The sequence below is a fragment of the Cimex lectularius genome, unplaced genomic scaffold (assembly GCF_000648675.2).
Source record: "Cimex lectularius strain Harlan isolate CLEC.00 unplaced genomic scaffold, Clec_2.1 scaffold40, whole genome shotgun sequence".
In the NCBI taxonomy this organism is placed as follows: Eukaryota; Metazoa; Arthropoda; class Insecta; order Hemiptera; family Cimicidae; genus Cimex; species Cimex lectularius.
In genome coordinates, this window is record NW_019392652.1 from 434,609 (window position 1) to 459,987 (window position 25,379).

The 25,379-nt window shown below is 32.2% G+C and overlaps 1 long non-coding RNA gene across 1 annotated transcript in view; it reads right to left on the minus strand.

The window, feature by feature from the left end:
* LOC112128462 overlaps nucleotides 1-25,379 on the minus strand; it is a 135,703-nt gene that overhangs the window by 91,347 nt on the left and 18,977 nt on the right. The window contains exon 2 of the long non-coding RNA XR_002911031.1: nucleotides 16,524-16,561. This is a non-coding gene — a long non-coding RNA (uncharacterized LOC112128462). The remainder of the gene's footprint in view (nucleotides 1-16,523; nucleotides 16,562-25,379) is intronic.

Below are 25,379 nucleotides of genomic sequence, written 5' to 3' on the forward strand. Positions count from 1 at the left end.
GGTCTGGGAATTCATCAGTTGTCAAAAATGTCTCTTGTCTATTGTCACTGTTAGATTTCAGTTCGGCACGTTTCATCTCTATTTCATTTTTACTTGAAGTCGGTCGTTGTACTCATCGATTTCGAAATAAAAATGGGTTTTGTCTGGAGATCGGCACTCTAAAAACTCCTGCAAGAACCAAGGTGAATTTAAATAGTTTTAAAACAGTATTGAACGTAATACATGCCTAGTGAAAAGATAATTTTTTTTGGATTTTATTTATTATAGTAGTTCATTTTAATTTTGTCTTTATTTGCATTAATTTGCAACGTTGTTAAAACATTTACCTGCAATATTAGTGATTGAATTAATATAATTAGCTATATTCTGTGTTTATTGGCTGGCAATGATTACAAATATTCTATGTTATACATTAAAGTGGTTGAAAAGTTTAGGATCTTGGGAGAATGTAATATTGTTGCCCTACGAATTAGTTTGGGCTGCCCCATACTTGTCAGGGAGTCAAAGGGAGCCTCGATGGCATCAGTAATCCCGAACCAAAAGGGCGAAGGCTGAGGCTCCGCTTTGTTGCACAAAAATTTGCATTTCAAAAGCCCCGATACAAAGTTGGCCATTATGAGTGGGGTAAATTGAATCCGCCTCGACCTCCCCCACCAACAAAATACCGCTCATATTAACAAATCATAAACCGGCTTCCAGGGAGACTCCTCTTTTATCATATTTGAATGTACAGATGAATGATGCCCGTATAAAGATAATTAATCGCATTATGAAAGAAAACCCTGTCTAAGGTATAACGCTGTATAATTGGTGTATTGTTTGTTTGACGTAAAATCATAGCGAAATCTTTTAGGTTAAACTTTTCGATTTCATTTTGAATAAGACATTTCTTTTTAGACAGGGTAATAAATTATCTGCGATTTGACGTGATAAATTATGACGTGGGAAGCAGTTATAGCAGTTAATCTGTTGCCAGCCAATTTTACCTATTACACCCAGAATACATATAGTTCAATTTTCCATCCACGCCATCGCTAACAAATCTAATTATAAAAAAGATTAAACAAAAACTGCCTCCCACCAAGCTACCTGCAACCAGAAGAAATTTTTAAAGTAGGAAGGAGAATTGTATAAATAATAGTGATGGTGTTCAGCAAAACAACGAATTTTATCTAGGCGAAAGTATTGATATCCTAAATTATAAACAAAGGAATAACTAACATCGATATCTAATATCGTAATCATAGCCCATTTGTAAGTACGCGGGATCGAATTCAGAGCCACTAGATTCGAACCCGGGACCTTTCAGTGATAATCGCCGTGCCAACCCCTTTAACCATTGCGACCAACGACAACCCTCGTATAAATATTTGATCATATTACATACTGGAAAAGATCAGAATTTTGACATTCAAATTGACAATATTGGTTCAACAGCTTGCCTTGACACAACATAAAGGAAAAGGCTATAATTTCTAAATTTGAATTTGCATTTGGAATTTGGAATTTGTATTTGGAACAATTTAATTACAAACAAATATATCCGGGCCGGATTAAAATGAAAAGTATTCCATTCCTCTATGCAATGAGGCTTCACTATTCTATGCAGTTATGTGGAACATTCTGAAGTATACCATATCAATAAGTATGTTATGAAAAGTTTACTTAGGACGAAAAACTGCCCTGATTTACAATTTAGAAACCGAGTTACCAATGTTCAATTACATCTTGCTCATGCATGATGATTAAATAAAAAAAAATAATCGTCCCCACGTAAGACTACCAAATATCCTTGTTAAATATATATTATAATAAATAACATGTTTTTGTTCAAAAATGTTTCTAAGATATTTGAGGCATACTCGTATAAAAATGAAGAGCTCATGTAAAATGAAAATGGCGAAAATTTATTCGGAGAATAATTGACCTTGTCTGATATAGTCTGCACTTTATTAGTAGAATCAAGCAACTTAGAGGGAAAATAATGCACTTAAATATGGCATATGGACCGAAGAAGAACGTAAGTGTACTCTTTGCAATCTGTCTGAAATGGAAGATTTTATTGCCAAACGGCAAATAAAAGATTATGGGCACCAATGGTTTGAGAATCCAATGACGAAATAATAAATCAGGATGATGGTAATGAATCAGAATTCATCAATAAAATCAGAAACATTTTAGTAAACGAATTTCATGTTAACAATTATATATTTAACAAAAATATTAATATGCAAATTTTTAAATGTTAATCATGAAAAGTACATACATACTTTTTTTTAAATTTTCCAATGTGTATTTTTTTTTTTTTTTTACGAGGGGTCGCAACAGCAGAGGTCATATAAACCCTCAGGGTGCCGGTGTTTTTGAAAAAAAAAAAACATTTGTAAATATGTCGGGTTCGAATGCAGGGCCACTGGATTCGAACCCGGGACCTTTACCTTACGGTGATGAACGCCGTGTCAACGACTAAACCTTGCGGCCACCGACGCCCCTCATTGAGTGTATTGTTCATGAATGTTGGATAAAATGTACAAGGTATGTAACTAACACTTAATAAACACTTGTTCATTCATTACGGCGTGGTTGAGTCCTTGGCAATGTTCGGATTGAGTCGTTCTTCAAAGAAATCGTCTATTAAAAAGTTAATTATGGCAATTTGTAGGCATCTTTAAGATGGCTTTGCCCTGATGAGGACGCCAAAATAGGCCGAAAGCTAGGCAGTAATAATTGAATTTTGTGATCAAATTTTAGTGAGCTAGATTAGTCAATATTATCTATTGAAATAATATTGATTGAAAATAGTTATTTGAAATATCGATATTTCCAAATTTTTAAAACCAAGTAAAATAAAATGTTACGACGATTTACAGTTTTTTAAATGTTGTCAAAGGTAATTGATTAGACTTTTACTAATTTACTAACTAATACTTATTCGACTTTAAAGAATGTTTAATTTCTTGAATATTAATTATTTCAAACTGCTTACCTATTTAAAAAGAGTTTTATTTAAAAACACTCGGAGCTTTTGAATATTTATTAAATAGAAATGAACAATAAAAATTTAAGATATTTAATACTTATTAAGCAGAGATGATTGTCAGGGATTATTTTAAGCGTTTATTTCCCTAGGTTTCGTTAATCGCTATGCTGTTTTCAAAAGGAGGTATTTTTGACAAAGAAAATTGAAATATACACCTCTCGAAATAGAACTGTTGAAAATATCCGTTTCGAGATGGAAACTCGTCCTTAATAATGATATACGATCTCGGCGTAAATATATAAGCCGATGATAGAGAAAAGAGTAATTAATGATATATGTCAGCCAGTTTGATTTATTTATGTCAACCCTTTAAAAGAAAACACCCGCCTTTAAAATAAATTTAAAAAAAGCATGAATTAAAAAAAAAAGAATAAATATTGAATTAATTTGAATAAATATTGCAATTGTCACCTCGGCCATTTTGACAAAGTGTTGAATTTTTAAAAATTTAAATAAACAGTTTTAAAAGAAAGCTTATCTCCCAAGTCGCTCAGGTGTGAAAAAAAGCGACACAACAATTAGTTACTTCGAAATTTAAATTGGAAATGCGAAACCTCGATCTAATACATGAGAATGAAACCCACAAATGAAATACGAGATATGGACATGCTCACGCCTAGTTTCGAATGAAATAATGTTTAAGAACTTTAATGGGTAAAGTTCAACACTGAAAAGTGACGACGAACAAGCTGGAAGCACTCAGAGTTGAAAAATTCTCCTAAAATATGGTTTACCTTCGTATTTACGTGTTAACAAACTTTTAACATTGTATGTGTTTAATGTAAAAATTATGAATAAATCGTAATTCTTGTTGCAAAACTATTTTTTCTATTTATTCGGTTAATGTTAAGGAATGAGATATTTGCTTTGTTTGATAGAAGTTATTAATTATTTGTTGATAAATAATTGGAATCACTTTTGGAAAAAAATCTGTTCTATGTAAAGCAAACAGTTTACTCTTGTCATTGTATTTTTACATAAAATGAAGAATAGGTAAATTGATAAAAAAGATAATTAAATAATATTTGGAAAGCTAATCCAAGTTGGCATAGCGGGTGAAGAAAAATTAATAGACATATAAATATTGAACCCCAGGAATTAAGAAAAAAAGGGAGGGTTTTTATGAGAGGAAACGTGTACCGTATGCAATTAATATGAGTGAACAAGGAACGGGTTTTTTGCTGAACTGAGGAAATCGAGGATTTTTTAATTGGTGCAAGATCAAACGGTTGTATTAGGTACAAATAATAGCTCAACGAATTTACAACTCTCTTTTATCTGGATCAAAAAAGGTCAAATTCTATGAAGCAAACGCTTCCATCCAATTCGTGCCAGTCGTTTACGACGATTATTTTGATTGCACTGACACAAGTTGTATTTATTATCAATAAATAATTGTCAGGAAAAAAACACGTAGGGAATTTTCTTGTTTTGCAATTTTTATTTCTCCGGTGCTTATAATAAAACACAATGGAGTACACTATTGCATGTATAATATAAAAATCAGATAAATTTATATTATACATTTTTTTCAGTAATGCAATTCTCATTCTACATTATATTTTACATTCTCATTCTACATTATAAAACGAGATAATATTTTATATATTTATCTGACTTGTAGAGCCGTTTATGTATTTAAGAGTCGGGCATAAGTAATCATTTTTAAAATAGTAAAAAAAAATAACTGTATTTTTAGAGGAGGACAACTAATGTTAAATTGTGCATAATTGAACATAGTTTTGTTTTTAATTTTTCACAAAATGACTTCGGGCTTTAGCCTAAAAATAACTGATTACATGAAAATTTGTATAGCTCATTTGTTTAATCTTAGATCTCTCGTGTGGTTAAAACTTTCCTACGGAAATTTTAATACAGTGATAAAATTTCAACTTTCTTAAAATAGCGTAACGTCATGATTGTATTTTTTACCTGAAAAACTAGAAAAATGAGAGAGTTTTTTGTTTTAAATATTTATGAATTTTCGTTTTCGGTTAGAAAAAAGAATATTATGTGTGTTCTAATCTTCCTGTCAACCATTTGCTTAATATGAAAATTTTACTCTAAGTTTTTTTCAGGGTGAAGCCAGATGCCAAATAATTAGAATTTAAAATATTTCGTATATAAATTCTAATATTATATTACAATTAATTAAAATTTTCGGTTGAGATAAAAAAGTCAATGGCACGAGTGGGATTCGAACCCACGATCTTCAGCTAGATACGCCGCTGCTCTGAACCACTTGAGCTACCGTGACCTCGATCCACTCAGACACCAACTTCCCATCTCAACCACACCTTTGAATTTTCCCTCCTTTTTGCCATTTTTCAAATGTCGTGTAATCAATTTGATTCTCGGCGACAAGCGACTTTTTAATCTCAACTGAAAACCTCAATTAATTGTAATATATTAATTGGTCAAGCGGACCAGAAACTAGTGAATTGAATAAGTTTAAAATAAAGTATCACTTCACTAAAGCTCTCCGTGGCCATTTCATTTGTCGCCGAGAATCCAATCCGATTACACGACATTTGAAAAAAAAAGGTTAAGAAGTGAACCAACACACAACTCACTGTTGAAAAGGCATTTTTGTTATTTTTCCTTGCAGATCGTTTCCAAATAATATTGTATAATATTTATAACTAATATTAAATTTGCCAAGTTCTTGTCCAAGGTGGCACATATTAAATTTTATCGCCTCCTCTACCTTTTCCTTAGTACAAAAATTTGATGTTTCTGAACTTTTCTTCAGGGAAAAGTAAACACTGTGCAACGTAAAAAGCCTGTGTCTACCAATCTAATGTCTTTGGTCCCGATAAATTTTCACCGCTGATTTTCCTACCCACCCAGACACATAATTGATAATTTATGCAGATGATACGGTAGTCCTCAGCATCTATCCAAACCACATTTAGTACAACTTTGTTGTTTTACCCTTGTTAAATATTCATGACAGCTAACTTAACTGAAAATATTAAAATTAAACAGACGACTAGGGATTCGATTCTGTTTTAAGTCAATCCAAGTTAGACAAAACTCTGGGATACTACCTATTTAGTAGACTAAACCAAATCCAAACGTTGAAAATCCGAAGTCCTTCTTATCATAACCATCATCAAAATCTACTTAAAGACATTGTAATTTTGTAAAAGGGCTTTGTACCCAATGATTTATGATGATAAAAAAGTAAATAGGTTCGTTAAATATTTGATCGTATTTGTGCATTAGCGTTTTAGTTTTATATATTTTTGTAAAATCCTGTGTTGTCGGTCTTTAAAACATTAATGATTTTGTGCATAAGAAATTAGTAACTATAATACTAATCCACTAACTAAGTTTCGAACGAATTGCTATAGGGACCGCGGGAGAAAATAGTAGAACTATGTTAGTTATTGGTTAGAAAAGGAAACGGTTGTTTAGATGGCAGGTACAAAAAGCGTGACACGTTCCGATTCAAAAATCTGTTTCGGTTCAAAGGAATTCCGTTTAATTTGCCGCTGTTGGAGTAAATGGGCACTAGTTTCTGAAAATTCTAAAACAGGGCAGACGTTTTCTTCCGCACGGGTCCGAAACGACGTTATAACTCAAATGATAGCAATAGGAGATTTTGGCCGATTTGATGAACGGGCCGATAAGAGTCATCAATCTTCTGGAAACTTTAAAGCGGGAGAGTTTCGCCGAGGCGGATGTACGCCACAATTCCTCCATTTCCTTCTATAGACGAAACAAAGGTGAGTACGTTTCCTGTCAGATCCATTGATAGGTGAGATCCAAGGCTGGCACACCTCGAGAGAAAGTCACTGGGAGGACAAAGGAGACCGAAAAAAGAAGATCTACGAGGGAATAATGATGCGAAGCTTATTTTCTGAGTCAAATGACCACTATTGCTGTGGGAAAAAGAGCCAGTCCAGAGGTCATCAGAAGGCGTAGAAAAGGTAATTTTTGCCAATTTATCGGAGAAATTTCTCTTATTCGGAATTTATCAAATCTTGTTAAGGATTTTTAAAACAACATAATATTTATCATAAGAACCACAAATAAAGTTTAAAGAAATCAATAAAAAAATTGAATTGTTATGAAGAGAAAACCGAATGCAATCAGATAATAATTTTGTTGATTGTCACAATAAAAACCCATCAAATTGAAAATGAAAGGTGTGAATATTTCCGATAAGTATTATAAAGGAATGTACAAAATTTAATTTCCCAAAATAACAACAACGTTCTATTAACGGTCGAAAGTTCCCTCAGAATTCAACTTCAACATACACCCCGGTCTATTCCGCTTAGCTAAATTTAATAAACAAAACGTGTTTAATTAATTCGCAAATACGGTGATGTATGAAAAGAGAACAGGAAAGCAGTGGTCGGTGAACCGTGGCTCAACACTTCCGCTGATACTCAGCCGGCCGGATTACCCAAACATTTTATTTTCCCCTTTACGGCTTTAAACATTGAACACTGCAAGGTAAAAACAAACGGACGAACGGGAAAATTGTTCAAATTTGAATATAGAACGACCTGGAGAATTTTTGTGGTCTTGTACCAAGTACTTTTTTAATTAAAAAAGTACTTTCCTTCAAATACCAACCATAATCAATATAAAACAACAGGTGAATTGGTTAAAATAATAACATAAATAGTTTAATCGTATTTAAATTTATGCGCATGTTATTCTCAAGACGGATATCCTTCTGTCTCAAAGGAAAACGTCCTTCCCGAAGTCCAAATAAAATCAATCATTTCCTTGGATTTCTAACTTTCATAACACAATTATTCTAACCTATTTCACACAATAAATTATCACGCTTATTTGTAATTTTCCTATGTATATGCTAAACATTGTTAAAAAGAAAAAAAACCCTTTGTACTTCGAAAGATTAATTGTAAAGTGCCACAAATAATTAGTTTGCACTTACTAATACGAATTAATAACAGTACTAATGATGATTATTAATTAAATCTTCCAAACATTAATAAAAGTTCTAGGAGAATTTCCGGGTCGTGTACTTGCTCTTTTATATCGGGCATTATTGTAATTAACTTTAAATGAATATTGTATTCTGTTAATTTTTGAAAAATGGCAAAAAGGAGGGAAAAATTCGAAAGGTTGTAGGTTGGGATGGGGAGTTGGTGTCCGAGTGGATCGAAGTCACCATAGCTCAAGTGGTAGAGCTGCGGCGTATTTAGCCGAAGGTCGTGAGTTCGAATCCCGCTCGTGGCACTAGCTTTTTCATTTCAACCAAAGCCTTACATAAAAATTATTAGATATTATTGATTTCATAGATTGAGGTATTATTTGAGGTCGCTGTCGTTTTTCTTTGTTTTATTCAAGGAAGATTATTTTTGTAAGTTTATTGATTATTATCTAATTACTGTTGGTGGTACTAAATTACAAGGTTTGTAGTGGGTGTAACCAAAACGTAGACATTTTTGTGTATTAATTGTCGAATTCAATTGAAAAATTGAAAAAATGGCAAAAAGGAGGGAAAATTCGAAAGGTAGGTTAAGATGGGAAGTTGGTGTCCGAGTGGATCGAGGTCACTATAGCTCAAAGGGCAGAGCAGCGGCGTATTTAGCCGGTATTGGCTGAGATAAAAAAATCAGTTTCACGAGGGGGATTCGAACCCACGATCTTCCGTGACGCCGCTGCTCTACCACTTCAGCTATCGTGACTTCCATCCACTCGGAATCCAACTTCCTATCTCAACCCACCTTTTGAAATTTCCTCCTTTTTGCCATTTTTCAAATGTCGTGTAATCTATTTGATTCTCGGCAACAAATGAAATGGCCACGGATAGCATTGGTGAAGATATACTTCATTTTGCTTATTTAATCCATTGGATTTCGTGGTCCAAGTAACATCTTTTAATCAATTAATCTTTATCTAAGGCATTGGTTGAGATGAAAAAGTCAGTGTCACTAGCGGGATTCGAACCCACGACCTTCGGCTAAATACGCCGCTGCTCTACCAATTGAGCTATCGTGACTTCGATCCATTCGGACACCTACTTCCCATCTTTTGTATTTTCCCTCCTTTTTGCCATTTTTTTCGAATCCCGCTCGGTACACTGACAATCAGTCGAGGTGTAGCAATTGTTAGTTTTACTGTTTAATATTATTTTATTCTGATTTATTCTATGATGCCAATGCTTATCTACGTAAACTAAAGAAAATGCGACAGATTTATAGTAGAAATTTATAAATATGCTCTTAAGATAATGGATCCAGCTTTGACAAGTTACGTATTAGAAGGACGTTGAAAATTGATACACAATGGGCTTTGATTTGGAAGGATTGTTCGAAATAAAAGAAAAAAATTAACGTAGCACTTCTCGTGCGTGCTTTTAAATAATAGATCTAGTGGGTACCATTTGAGTTGTGTAAAGCCGGCCTCCTATCGAATAAACATGACTGTTGAACCGTTGCCTCGACTTGAACATGTAAATAATGTAGGCCGGGGCTATTCATAGATTGTGAAGTTGCCGAAGAAGGGCGAAGGCAGTAATCATTATAAATGTGTATTATTCAGTGCAAATATCACTGTTGATCGCGTGAATTTTTGAACGGGGCGGGTCTGATAACACCTCTCAATTTAAAAACTCTATTGATTATTTGTATCGTAGGTTATTGAACATATACTGCCTGAAATTTTATTTTTTTAACAAAACGTTTTCGACCTCAAGGCATGAGTCCTCTTCAGTGTTATTTTACAGGTGTCTATCATATAAAACATCTTTTTACTTACATTGATTTAATCTTAAAATATATTATATTAACGAATTACGTGTACCTACAAAACAAAAATAAAAATAAAGATAGTATGAACAAAAAATTTATGATTTATGTAGAAGGCAACAGAAAAAATATTAACAGTCCTTAATAAAGAAAAAGCAATAAATAATAATTTAATGATATTTCAGTGTATGAACTAGAAAATATGAAATTGCCCACCTTTATATAAAATTAAATATAAAACGTATAAATTTAATTCATTTATGTTTAGTGGTCTAATTGACCAGGTTAATTATTTCAATTAATCACTCTTTTTTTTGTAAGGTCTTGGTTGAGATGAAAAAGCTAATGTCACGAGAGGGATTCGAACCCACGGACCTTCTTCGCCCGGGGACGGGTTCGAATCCAGCTCGTGACACTAGCTTTTTCATCCCTACCAAGACCTTACATAAAAAGAATAATTAATTTATGTAATTCCAATGTTGCATATTTGCACACATTACTTTAAAAAAGACGTGTAGAAAAAACAGTTCAATTGTTAAAAAATACACTACACCAACATCAAATTAGCATAAAAATAATTAAAGATTAATTAATTGAAAATAATTTATTTGGTCAAGCGGACTACGAAACCTAATAAATGTAATAATGATGATAATAATAACAATAAGATAATGACACCGGTCTTATAAAACGTAATATAAATTTTAAAAACGTAAAATGTATTTTAAAAGAAAAATGGAACAGGTTTCTATAATATATCTATAATAATATTGTACATTTGCAAAAAAGGTATGGAAAATTGTATGCACAATAAAGTAATATTATAGACGTGTATGAAAACTAAAATGTAAAAATATAATAAAAAATTAGTGGGGTATTGATAAGATTGATACCTTAGAATAAATCAATAAAAAAAGGTTACGCTCTGTTGGGGAGTCCACAAGAATGTACCTGTAATTTACTATTTTAAGATAAAAATCCAATGAAAACAAGAAGTTTGAAGAAGATTCGTGCCATGAGGTCAAAAACGTTCGTTAAAAAATAAAATTCCGTGCTGTAATATGCAAAAAGATTAATTATTATTAAAAAAATTGAGTATGTAAATGTAAAAAAGCGGACAATGGATCTAATCTTTGTTGGCGTCCGGGTAATGTTACATAAACATAATTCTGCTTAATCTAGCCCATATCTGTTCGATAACATAACGGCAATCGTTTTTAAACATTTATTACATAAACAAGTCGCCATTTCCATTTTCAACCAGGTAGTTAATTCGTTTAATATTATGTTTTATAAATGTTCTACATGATTCCATGATTTTCTACGATAGAAGAACAAATGTCTATGTAGTTTGGTGTTTTCGGATTTTTATGGTCTTTGTTATCTTCGGTGCTGGTTTGTGTGTTAAAAAATTCTCGTTTTGTAGAAGAAATACACCAAAATTATCCTATTTGATGCAAGATTTTAAGATTCACTTTATCTCCTTGAAACGTTTATTCCTTTTATTTCAACAGTTGTGAACTATCATGACTAATAACAACCAACGGGATCATGCTGATGAGAGATGATCTCGTCTGAACTTATTGGCAACAGTTCATCAACCCGCAGACCAACCAGTCTATTCCGCAATTTAACGATCAAACTACGTAAACCTTAAAGTTAGCAAGGCTTTCACTTTAAATTAATGGAAAGTAGAGGGTTTTTACTCTTTTAAAAAGACAATACATTTTTTAAAGGGTTGTTTTTTTTGTTGTAATAATCGGAGAAATTTACTATTCATTGCTCTGATGAAAAAAACAATAGGTTCCTACTAAAAACAGGTGGTGTTACTTTTGGGATTGCGTTTCATCTCACAAAAATAAATCCAACGATTCTCAAACCGTTTGCTGCCGCTGTTTACTCAAGGAAACCCGACACCGTTTTTCACTTTTACGCCTCATTTGATCTATTCAGAATTTCCACAGTTCCCACAGCTTTTTATGCTGGAGGTGTTAAACAGCTAAGGAGAGATTTCTTAAGTTTCAGAGGTTATGTCTTCTTCATAGAACTTAAAGCATTTTCTAAGATAAATCGATAACAATAAAAATTTCAAAAAGAAAACTACAAGCCTACCGAAAAATGTACAATTTTTTTAAAATCTCTACTATTAAATAAAAACCTACGCTCGAAAATACCTGTATTTAATGCTTTTAATGTCAAGCGTAATAATTGTGTCTGTAGTCACAAAAATATATAAAAACAAAAAAACAAAAGATGCCAGTGTTGTTGGACCGGAACTTCTTGAGCTCCAAGGGCACGATTATTAGATGGCCTGCAGGTACACTGGATTGAAGGTTCATTTCTACCTGACTCAGAATAGGTCATACACTGTTGACACGCGAACAATAACGGCCTTGATTTATCTCACATAATTTAAGAATGATAGATCCTATTGGGATTCTAAATATTGGGATTCTTATATCGTGATTATTCATTCTTTCGCACCGCGATGTTTTTCTGTCCCCTGTAAAGTTTTTAACGGAATGGTCCTCGTTTTCCTGTATCTTATGTGCGTAAATAAATTTATTATTGTATGGGGTGAGAGCATTGTTGGTGGAATATTAAGTACCCCATAACTAAGTTTAGTTATACATGTACGTTGTCTGTGTACAGGGTAAAGGGTGAATATCAAGTAGTCTATAATTCTATTGGAGTAAATGGTATAAGTAGAAAATATTTGGGAAAATTGAAAATGATTGAATTTGTGTTAGGCGATAAGTTTTCATTTGCACATTTCCTTGGGCTTGTCTAGTTGTCGATATTCTTGGAGCGTTCGACGAACCAACCAAGTTTATACCATCATTGTCAATTTAGTAAATTATTACTGAAAGTATTTATATATCAAATTTAAATTTATATGTAAGCAAAATGAAAGCTTTTCTTTTTAGAAATGATGAATGGTGGAGTGAGTGCGGTGTTCAATCCTTTAAAAAAGATAAAAGTAAGTTGTTTTCCGACGATCCGGATTTCGAGCTTTTAGTTCATCATCAGATTGAAGGAGTTCTACAACCACGTCTCTCGACATAAACCTGATGAGGGGCTAAAAGCTCGAAATCCGGATCGTTAGACAACAACTCTGAGTAGGAACTATCTTTTTAAAAGGCTTTTCTTTTGTGGAAAACCCAATTATTTTCGGATAAACATTCACCTTGCTGCCCCAAATCTGGCACAATAGGGGATGAAGTAGATCGGGCGGATTTTATGTCGAGCCTTGAGTGTTAAGCGGATAATTATTATGAAGTTACACAAGCAACTAAGTTTCTACATTATAACCCGGTGGTCGCCGCCTCTTAAGTTCCCCCGTATAACGTCTGACGTAACGAGGTTCCGCGATCCTTTGTTCCAGTTTTAAATGCGTCAATAAGGCGGTGAACAAAGCTTTAAAACAATTAAAACAACAAAAAACACTTGGGCGAAAAGTGCGTTAAATAAAACGCAAAACTTAAATCGTAAATATACCTTATGTATAACTTTTATACATATTTTACATTACTTATTACGATTTTTTAAATATTTATTATAAATTACATTATATACATAATGCAACAATTTATGAATAATAAAAACAGGCTGCGATAAATTAACAATTTTATATTTTTACAGACCTTTTAATTTACAATACAATATTTAACTTGAATAAAAAATGCTGTTTTCTCGTTCTAAAAACCTAAAACAAATCACGATCACTTTGAATGGCATTCTATCTACCAGAAACTTGCTTGTATATTAAAAAAAAGTATTTTAAATCCAATGAACCTGGAACAATCTGTTCATATTATTTGAGAGATCAATGGAGTATTTATCGTACATGCTAATCCGGTTTTAAATTATGCAATCGCTTTTTCGGACATTTAATTTTTAATTTATCAGTTCAAACAAGGCGGCCAGATGCAAATCGAATGTTTTATTTTTTCTCAATATAATTCAAATATTTTTAACCGAATTTTCAAACTTTTATACCGATAATGTTTCAATTTATTATCAATTATGATCCCCACCTCGCCGGGCCCACAAGCGTTAATTTACATCTAATTGCACCTTTGTCCGACCAAAATCATAACAGGCGTATTATCGAGAACATAATCCACCACTTATTCAATTTCCCCTCTCAGGCCGAACCGTTTAAATTTATGCTCGATTAATTGATTAATGGAAGGAAGAAAAAAAATTACAAAAGGGACAACTTATTTGTTTTACACGTTTAATTAGGCTAATAGTCTCCGAGCTGGCTATTAGTGCTATTTAATAATGGAGAGGAACGCGATCTTCAAACCGGCACGCGAGATTTAACGAAGTGTGTTATTGTCATCTCTATCATCTTTTTATGGCAGCGCCCTATATTAAGGTTCAACACACTTTTTTCCATGATTAAAGTTTTCTTAAATAAATTAATTAAATTGGCGAGTTTGCCTTTTTTTGGTTAGGAAATTTATTGAATTTTTAATTTTGTTTATGATACAATAGCTCATTCACAAAAAGAGCAGGACATTTTCAGTAGCAACTATACGTGCTTTTCTTACTGACTTTGATTCAAACTCTCTCTCTCACTCTCTCTCGCTCTCTTTCCCTCTCTCTTTTTCTATTTCTCTACATACTGACACTCTATTATAATATCACAAATAATGCCATTCCGTCTGCCCATTACAAAAATATTTAACTTCTTCAATTCAGTCGTTGTTTATCCTCTGAAGAGTAAACATCGGAGCGTTATCTACTTGATCCCATCCTCCTTGTATTTCAAGAAGTGTTATATTCAGTTCATTTATATACTGCAAATAATTTTTATTTTCTCAACTCTGATCATATTACTACTTCGATTTCGTTTTATTTTTATTAGCTCATCCTTCATGATGGAGGCCCCCGGCCCCATCTCAAATACTGAACCCCCAGACAAAATACCCTGTATAAATACGAAAATGAAATGGTGCCGTAAGTTTCTTGTCATGACTTTAGAACATGAAAAAATCTCTTTCAAAAATTTCAGTCCCTTTAAGGTTTGCAAATTTTTGAAAAGCTACGCACCTAAAGCCTCTATGAAATTCCTTCGAGACGGATCTGTTTTACTTGATATCGACTGTGAAAATGATTATCGAAACATCCAAAATATTAGAACTTATGAAAACATCAAAGTGAATTTTACCTTGCATCGTTCATTGAACTACTCCAAAGGTGTCGCATACATTCCTGAATTAATGAACTGTCCAGAATCAGAAATCCTGTCTGAACTCGAATCTCAAGGAGTATCCAGAGTTCACAGGGTCATGAAAACTGAAAACGGCAAAANAAAAAAAAAAAAAAAAAAAAAAAAAAAAAAAAAAAAAAAAAAAAAAACTTCTTCAATTAGACCTTCAGTAAAAATCGAAACAAAAACAAACGAGAATAATTTTGCATTGGTTTATAAAATTAAAAACTCCGAGCAAGCAAAAAATTGTGTAAAGAAATAATGATTTTTGACTTTTGTTTAACCTTCCAATGTGGCTAATAATTTTCATATAATTACGGTATTGGCATTAAATTATTATACATTATTATAATAGATTTAAGACATAGTTGGGGGCTGAAATGACCTAGATGTCAGAAGCCCCAGTCAAAAAGAAAAAAAAAATTGGTCTATTAATATGTCTATTAATAGAAAAGTGTTTGAATAAAAGGTTTAGTTTAGTGTATTAATAAAATTGTTGACCAGAATGAAGTAATGAATGTCACTTGGTTGACCACATTCTTAAATACAATTTCCTTATTATTTTATAAAAAGATTTTTTAAAATAAATAAAAATAAAATGACATTCTATGGGAAAAAAAGTCCATCGAACTTTCTACTGACCTTTGAGTTAAAGTTTATCGCATGTTCGCTTAACCCTCTGAGGAAAGTTTAAGCTGCACGAACTTTTTTATACTGAGGGAAAGAAAAACAGCAAAAAGCTTCTTCGTTGTTTGAATACAACAAAGGGAAATTCTGTCAAGACGTGTAAGAACATTTGTATGCGCAAGTAAATTAATTGCACCGTAGATCCTTTAAGGTTTTTAAGGATTAGGAGTTTTTATATGTTCGTTGACGTGTTTTAAATTGATTAAATTCATAAAACGAGAAATATGTAAAGAATAAACAACAAATTTAATTTAAGATGATTTTATTCAGAATAATCTAAATTAAGCGGTCTTGACAAAAGCAGTGCCTACGGTATTTTTGGAAGATTATGGTGGCTTTTATTCAGTAGATGATTTTTAGGTTTTCCTAAATTAATTGTTAAAAAACAACAACATTTATTTATATAACTTCTAGATTTATTTTAGCATTCAGGATTTTGTTTAAATATCACTATATAAGTTGTAATTTGCAAATATCGCTATTCAAAGAAGCGAAAGGGGTCAAAAAACCTACTCTAATTTTAGCCAAGTTGTTTTATTCATTTTTACTTTTTTTGTTTCCATTGCCCAACTTTATGACAAGATTGTAAAACTTTAGTGATTACGGTCTACAGGGAATTCAACAGGAGTTGAACCCTACAACATAATTTACCCCTGTAATTTCAGGAATTTTCGTAACATCGTAAATTCCCTGAACCTATATGAAAGATAAAACTTAGTTAATTATTCAAATTTTAACCCATCCCTTGTACTAATACTCTTAAGGGCGCGAAGTCAAATATTGTTTGTAGGAACGGCCCCTTTTTGAAAAGCTGTCAGATTATTTGAAATATTCTCACCTTAAACTTCAGCTGGTTTGTACATATCCAGACCCAATCTAAAACAAAGGAAAACAATTGTTGTAATAAAATGATAAAACAATTTCCAACTATTTAAATATCTTATCCATTTTAACTTAAAATCGTTAGGGACGATCGAGATGTTTTCGTAATTCCGTTTCTCGGTAACAGCGAATATTTCAATTCTATAACAATGACTATTGTTTGAAAGAAAGAAGCAAGGTAAATAGTTAAAAAAAGTAATTCGACACTCACGACAACCTATGACTAAATTTGGTAATGTATTTCCTCTCGAGTGAAAAATCATGACTAACAAAACTATTCATAACTTCTGATTGTAATACAACACCCGTTTAAAAATGAGTTTGATGAAGTCTGTTTTTTGTTTGTTTTTAGTTTTAATGATATACATCGAGATAATTATACGGTTGAATTTGAAAACCCACCCACATTTCAAGTTGAATTGATTGATTGGCTAGTTAAAGAGTGCTTGCTGCCTTTGTCTCAACAATAAAATGTCTAAAACAGATAACCAAGGAGAAAAGTCTGAAGGGTAGCTCAGGGTTGCAATTAAGTACCGTTATTGCTTTCCAGTTTTTCTATATAAGGTACCGAAATATTGCATAAAAGAGGATGGTGTTACGCAAGTAGCCCATTATTATTCATCGCGGACTTAACATTTGAACAATTAAAAACCCACGCATGTCCACCTGCTATGTATGTGATCAATAGGATTTCTTAACGGAATACAAATGATATAGTTTCATTTTGTACGGCGTTTTTTTTGTCAATACCGTTCCATTTGATAATATATCATTGTGTTTTTGTTTCTGGTACGATTCACCAATTTTCACCACGTGGGGGCATGGGCGGTGTTTATGAATTGTACAGGAATCTTTTTTATAATTTAATCAGCCTCCTTTTATAAGTTTAATACTGTATATTATCAACAATAAAGCCAATTTAGAAGAAAATATTCAAATCCTTTGTCAAGATTTTAAGAAATATATCGTCTTCATCAAGACTTTGAAATTATTACGAATAATATACAAGGTTAACAAGTATGAACAATTTGAAACTCAATTTGATGCATGAGCATTTAAATCACCCGAAGTAATATCACTTAATATTTTTTATTATAAAATTATAACTTTGAAAGCTAATAACATCTTTATCAGGTCAATCTGATGAATGTGATAACTTATACGTATGTTTGTAACATTTTTAATTGCTGTTTTTTTGTTATGTCAATCCGCAAAGTTCAAATATTTTAATCAAAAACATCCCGGCAGAATTTGGATTATTTTTCGATGAAAATTGGCTTACTCATTTAATCGCTTTAAAATCTGCTATATTTAGATTGTACTGTAATAACGGAATATGCAATTCATCAGTCAGCTCCAAAAATATAGAAAAAACTACTATTGCTGAATATGATATCAGTTGAGAATAATGAAAGAAACAATAATTTAAAAAACAAACCGAAAACCAAACGCTAAAACACCTTACAAAAATACTATGGATAACGGCATCAAAGCTGCGCTATATTTCCCTTATTGGTTCACTTTTAAATTTAAAAAATGGTTTGGCTAATGAATGTGAATTATTAGAATGCAACGAAACAAGTGGAAAAAAGGAGCAAAATTTTCCAAATTAGCCAGGATCCCTGAATAAGGGAAACCTTTAAACAATTAAAAACTGCTAATTGTAATTAATTATTTTGACCGAAATTGCACCATCAGAAAATTGATCTTGATTAATGTAATTGGCGCATGGTTAGTCGTGTTCAGGAGCCTGACTGAATTATCTATCGCTTTTAGCCGAGCCGGGTTCCATTGGGATAAACTCATCCGTTTCAAACTGAGCGAAACAACTAAAAGAAAATACAGATCTGACGGATTTTAGTTATGTAGCAAAAACTATCTCAGCAATATTACAATTTTTAGCTAACTATAACAAAAAGGTTTATCAATTTTTGGTAAAAGGCCCATAATCAAGGACATAGTAAATTCCAATTTTAAGGTAAACGGTATTAAAGGTTTATTAAAGAAAGGCTCTCCGCAAAATTTCCATATTATCGGAGATGGATAGCGTTAAGCCCTACCCGGTTGCTCAGTGATGCATGAAGAATCAGATTGCTGAGGCTGATTAAGCGATACTCAATTATCTCACAAATCCGCTTAAATATTATACGTGTAACGTGGATTAATCTATCGGGAGAAAAGTTAGTGACAAAATTTTTGGGTTTTGTTTAAACTGTTCGCTACACTCTTCTGTATGCATAAAAAAGTGCCGTAGGTAAAAGTAATCTTGATAATTATTTATACATAATTTTGGTGTTAAACGCGCGTTAAAGTGCAAAACAGGACGTTTTTATCCAATGGGACGTCGATGGAAACCTGATGACCTTTTGATATATCCATACTTAACAATTTTCATATTCAAAAGATAACGCCTTTTTTTCAAGTATCACCATAAAAATAATACATTGTGTGATAAATTAAAAACTGTGAATTGTAATCTATAAGTTTATCCATGAGAGTTAAGGTGTAACTAAAGCCAATGTTTGTTTCATTTTTAATCTCAGGTATTTAATAATAAAGGAATAAAAACGTAGTAATGCTAAGCAAAAGAATATTTTATTGTTTCTAGCTTTTCTGTAATAATCCACATGTCATCTTAACTGTAGTGACATATAAAATACCACGTTATTAAACAAAAAGTTTATTTCTGATTATCCGTTAAATCAATAATATGTATATCTATATCATTATATATTTTTAAATACATATATTTAATATCTTTTAGTCTAGTTTCAAATTTTTACCTTTTTTTGTGGAAAAATTATGCAGGGTACCTAAAGCCCAGTTCAAGTTCAAAATTTCCAATTCGACCGTATGCATCCTGACATATCATTTTAATTGATTTTTTACGTTAAAAACAATGGTATAATCGGATTTTAAATTGGTCAAAAATGACAAAGTTTGAAAAAAAAGTCACTTGGTTTCTATTTATTAATCATATTTCATGTTCGAACTGCCTGCCTTGTGTTAAGATTTGCTCTTTTTAATCAATCTTCACCAGTGCTCAGAGCGATATAGTCAGGGGAGATGGATTGACAAGCATTTCTGTCCTTTGCCGCAGTTTTTCAACTGAGGTTGCTGGGCTATGATTGGAGTAGACACTGTTTTTTAAACGGCCCCAGAAAATAGTCAACCGGAGTTAAATCGGGTGACCGAAGAGGCCAACAGATCGGGCCATGGGGTTTTATCTTTTTATCCCGGAAGTGACGTTGCAATAACGTCTCACCTGCAAAGGATTGTGTGCATCCTTCAACCTGGATAACCTAACTTTGTTGTTCTTGCAGAGGAACATCATCTAACAGTGTTGGTAAAGCCTCCCTCAAAAAATTAAGGAACTGATCACCACTTAAGTTACGTTTGTAGAAATAAGGACCTATTAATTTATTTCCGAGAAATCAACACTAAACGTTGATACTCCTAACCATCTGATGATGACAAGAGTATGAAATGCTCGGATTTTCCTCTTTCAACGTTCAAAAATTCTAACGGTTAAGTACGCCATTAGAGGTAAACTGGGATTTATCAGTCCATAGGATGTATGGAAGAACATTTCCTTCAGCCTCCCAAATGTAGATTTGTGCAAGGAATATTAGGCGCATGTCATAATCTGAAGAACTGCGGCAAAGGATAGAAATGCTTGTGGATTTCTTGCTTTCCTAACTCTACCTAAAAACTTGAAACTAGACTAAACAGCTTTTGAAAGCGTCATTGGTTCAAAGGAAATTCAACCGGGCCATCTAAAAAGAACACCCTATAAATTGTTTACTCCTCTTCCCTTTAAAAGTATAATAATTAATTTTTAAAAATCCACAATTATTTTAGGTAGGTTGCTACTCTGATAGGGAAATTAATTATAAATAAAGCTTGAATATTCTTTATTAGATTATGAGAAACCAGTACTCCCAACAAACACAGTAACAATAAACATAATACAGGAAATAGAGAAAGAGGGTAAAATTACTGGACTTGAAGTTCCCAGATTTATTGCACAAAATTTATCAGTAGTTTTCACATATGAATTGACATTATGTATTTAACTATACTTGATTATTTATCACCATATTCAGGTCGGTATAATACACAATGAAATAAATAATATAACAGCAACAAAATCTAATAGAACAACAGCAGAATCTATTCATTATTGAATAGTGCTCCTTGTATTATAAACTTATATTTTAAGCACAATATGAATGAAGTGGGTTTTCTTTACATGGTTCATAGGAAAATAAATATATTTATAAACTATGATTATTTGGAGATCGTGAGATGTGGTCTGGTGTGACGTAGGTTTTAGAAAAACATTTTCTTTATCATGCCAACGTTTCGATCTTTATTGAGATCATCTTCAGGTCCTGGGATTTGGGATTTATAAACATTGTTTAAATTTTACAAATACTCGAAGAATGTGGAAAAAAATTATAAATCCAAAATCCCGGGACCTGAAGATGTTCTCAATAAAGATCGAAACGTTCGCATGATAAAGAAAATGTTTTTCAAAAACCTACATCACACCAGACCGCATCTTACGATCTCCAAATAACGATTGACCGGTCACTAAACACCACACATTTATAAACTATGTACAACTAATATAAAAGAAAGATGTATAAATAATATTTGAGATACTATGGATAAATAATGTAATTTTATAATTTGCTTTGGTCGATTTGGATTTTCCAGGTTATGCTACAATAAACATGACAACTTTTTTTAAACATAGAGTATTTACCATTAACAATGTTTCTTACTTTCTAATATACCTTAATAGCGATAATAAATAATAGAATGATAACAAATTCATAATTTATCTTTAAGTGGTGTACTTCTATTATAAACTCAAAGTGAAGTACACTGAGTGAAGAGGATATTCTATATTTGGAACAAAATAGCTTTGGGTGCTGAAAAGTATATTGTATTTTTAAATGTATTGCGAGATATATATTCAAAAGAAATAGAGAAAGAGAGAGAATGTTCTGGTGGCCTTGAATTAGTGAGATCAATTACGAAACAATTCGGGTATCCCCGCCTAGTATTGTTCCATTACAGAAGGCTAAAATAGAAATAACGCCGGAATGCAAAGTAGAAATTTCCTGTCCTCTTCGTTATTTAATCGTGGGACATCCGTTATTCATTAAACGAGCAGGATATTAACAAAAGGGGGTCAAATGTCGTTTAATCCGAGTCTCGCGTACCCGAAACGTCTCCGTGTTTTGCCTAAAACGCTCGTTACATGCAAATGAGGTAGAATCTCCAAGTAGCTGATTCCCTCAGAATCAACACGTTAACCAGAATTACACGAAACACAGTAAAACGGCCAATGTTTGCAATGTACGTCGGGCTTGTTATTTATTAGTTATATTTGCATTTTGCATTTACGCGTTTCCCGTATTTCTGTTGGTGTCCGGTTGGAACAATGTAAACCGTTATTGATTTATGACTGAGAAGGTACAGCTTACCACAACCTATTCGCTAGTTGAATTTGAGCATTTTTGAAGGAATTACACATAATATAAAATACATAGAATGTCGTCTGTATATTTATTGCCAAAAGAAAAGTATTTAAAGTAAAATATTTTCTGAATTACAATCCGGCTCGGTCAATCATACTAAGCTAGATTACCGGAAAGTGAGATCCATGTAATCGCATTATTCTAAAATTGTCCTCTATGAACAAAACATAAAAAACCATTCAGTACATAATTTGTCTAAAAAATTAGCAAAAACACAACCCATTGGTGAAATATTATAACAAATTATGGTGATATAAAAATAATAAACGAAAAAACCGCAAGAATGCCCTTGTCCTAAAAAAAACCTATTGCCTATTAGAAAGAATTAGTTATGCAAATACAGTACTATCTACCAGAAGCTATTTGCTAGTTTCAATTAGTTATTTGATTTTTTCAAAAGTACCTATCCATAAAACAATGGATTAACAAACTATTTACTATTCATTTTGATCGTTACTACTTTATTGATAAAAAATAAACGATGGTTTTTCATGCCATTTCACTTTTAACAATTTCTGGAGCGGTTTTATTTACAATTATTCATTTTATGCAGCTATTCTAATAACACTGCTATATACAGCAGCTACAGATACTAATAGATTACAAGGAAGGAAAAAATCTTCAAGATAATTGTACAAAATCCTGCAATGTTGCACGAAACAAAGAATAAAAACCAGAATTTTAAAGATCCTTAACAAAGAATTAAATTATAACAAAACATTCATAATAATGTCACTTTAGGTATTTATGAACTTATATAATCGATTTTACCATTTCATTTCACATTTTTCTTCCGGATTTTATTCAAATTATAAAACACATTGAGTGGATTTATAAACATTTACAACTAGAGCAGCCGTAAAGAAAATTAAACATTAGTTAACATAAACAAATTGGTTATGTTATACCAAATGAAGTAACGTATCGCAGTTTATCGAACAGTTCAATTGCGTGGATATTTATTATTTAGTAGAGTAACATAGTGATTAATTCACTAGTTTCGTGGTCCGCTTGACCAATTAATATATTTTAATTAATTAAGGTTTTTAGTTGAGATAAAAAAAGTGAGTGTCGAGCGGGATTCGAACCCATGATCTTCGGCTAGATACGCCGGCTAGATAGGTCAAGATAGCTCAAGTGGTAGTGCAGCGGCGTATGTAGCCTAAGATCGTGGGTTCGAATCCCGCTCGTGACACTGACTTTTTTATCTCAACTAAAAACCTTAATTAATTGAAATGGTGATTAAAATTGTAATGTTTATTGTCGCTATTTATGAATTTATATAATCGGTTTTACCATTTCATTTCACAAATTTCTTCGGATTACATTAAATGATAGAACACATTGAGCGCATTTATTAAGATTTACAACTGGAGTAGTGGTAAAGAAAATTAAAAATATTCATTTCTAAAATTGGTAATTTCATACAAAATAGAATTTATGTCTTCTTTATCGAACCGTTCAATTGCGTGGATGTTTATTATTTAGTATAAGAGTAACGTAGTGTGATTAAAATTGTAATTATTACAGTGAAAGTGAGTAGTTAATGTGTGTGCGTGCGCTCGCGCTCGTTTGTGTATGTGCATTCCGGTTTGCGTGACATCTATTTATTTATCACTATTGTGTCATTTTATTATTTGGAAGTGATCCTCTTTTTATTATGATTGCCATGATTAATCGCTCAAAGATTATTGATTCATAGAAGCCTAAGAAACTACAAATTCGTCTACAAAATGTAAAAAACAAATACAAACCGTTTCGGTAGATCCGTACCCTATTTTCGTGCTTGGAAAGAACTTAGAAAAGGATCGCACGCAATGTTCGATCTCCAAAATTCGTTCCCGACCCAGTTTTCACGTCATTCTCTTCGTGATTTGCAGAAATTTGCTATCAACGTACAACAAAAAAGACAGCATATTACTTAAGCATGTTTTTCATTTTCTTCTTATTCTGTATAACAAAAATAATAAAATATTTAATTTGAGATTAGATGCTTTTGTTAATATCAAATTGCTTAAAAAAAACTAAAAAAAAAACGAAATATAGACTGTAATGAACTAATGGTACTGTAATGATGAAAAGCTTATTTCAAATTTAAGGTGGGATCACATAATTATAAATTGTAGACCTTGGAATTTAGAATTGTTTGAAACGAGTACTGTATGTATTTGTAAGAATATTGAGAATATTTATTATTTAGTTGCAATTTGACGTATTTTTAAACCCTGATAAAATCCTCAAAAACGATGAATAAACTAACCATAAAAAAGTGTAACAAGACAGAATGAATGCTATTCTCGTTGTGTTAGAAAGAATAAGACTCGCCAGTAAACGAGAACATTTATTTTCAACCCAATGTTTGTCTTTCTGCCAAAAAATTAATGAATGAAAACCCAAGCGTCATTCACTCTTTTTCACTGAAGGGACCATAATATATTAAAGGTTTTAACAGAAGTTTCAGACTAGGCCCGACTCGTATTTTTGTGCTATTTATAGATAATGGGTACATTAAACGTTGCTTGATAGTCCAAACGTTTAAACAACTCAAAAGTAGTTTAATATAATATAAAATGGAAATTAAATTAAAATAAATACGTTCTCCCACCTACTATCAAACATAAAATTTTAAGTAAGTAAAGCTGTTCCTGTACTACTGGAGTGTCCAACCACCCATTGGGTACCATGGACGAGGAGTCAGAATCTCGCTACAATAATTTTTCAAAATAATTATTACTTAAAATTCTACGGGCTATGCCGTCGTTCGAACTCAGAACCGCTAGCGCGGCAAATATAAGTCTGACGCACTAACCTTTCGTCCAGCTAATAATTTTTAATACGGCCTGCTAGATCATTGTCACATTTATCAATAGTCAATAACCTCAAACACGGTAATTCATAGTCGTATTAAACATATTTCATGGAGAATAAACATTCTAATCTTGGAGAATAAAAAATACGCGTTTAATGGTTTTTCCCATGAAAACGATACCGCCAATTGGAAAAAGAAGCAATTTATAACCAATTCTTAACCGTTTATCCAAGGTATAAAATTGGAATTGAACTAATTTACAGAATTGAACGAAACGCCGATCCATTAATGCGAACAGGTTCGACGTTCGTACAGTAGTGGATCGAAAAAAAAAAAAAACTAAAATGCAGCGTGCACTTTGCGAAACCGGTCACGTCTCCGTCGTCTTCACGGAGAGAATTGTATATTAAAGCTAATTTAAACAAATTGCATTTAATACCATTTGTTCACC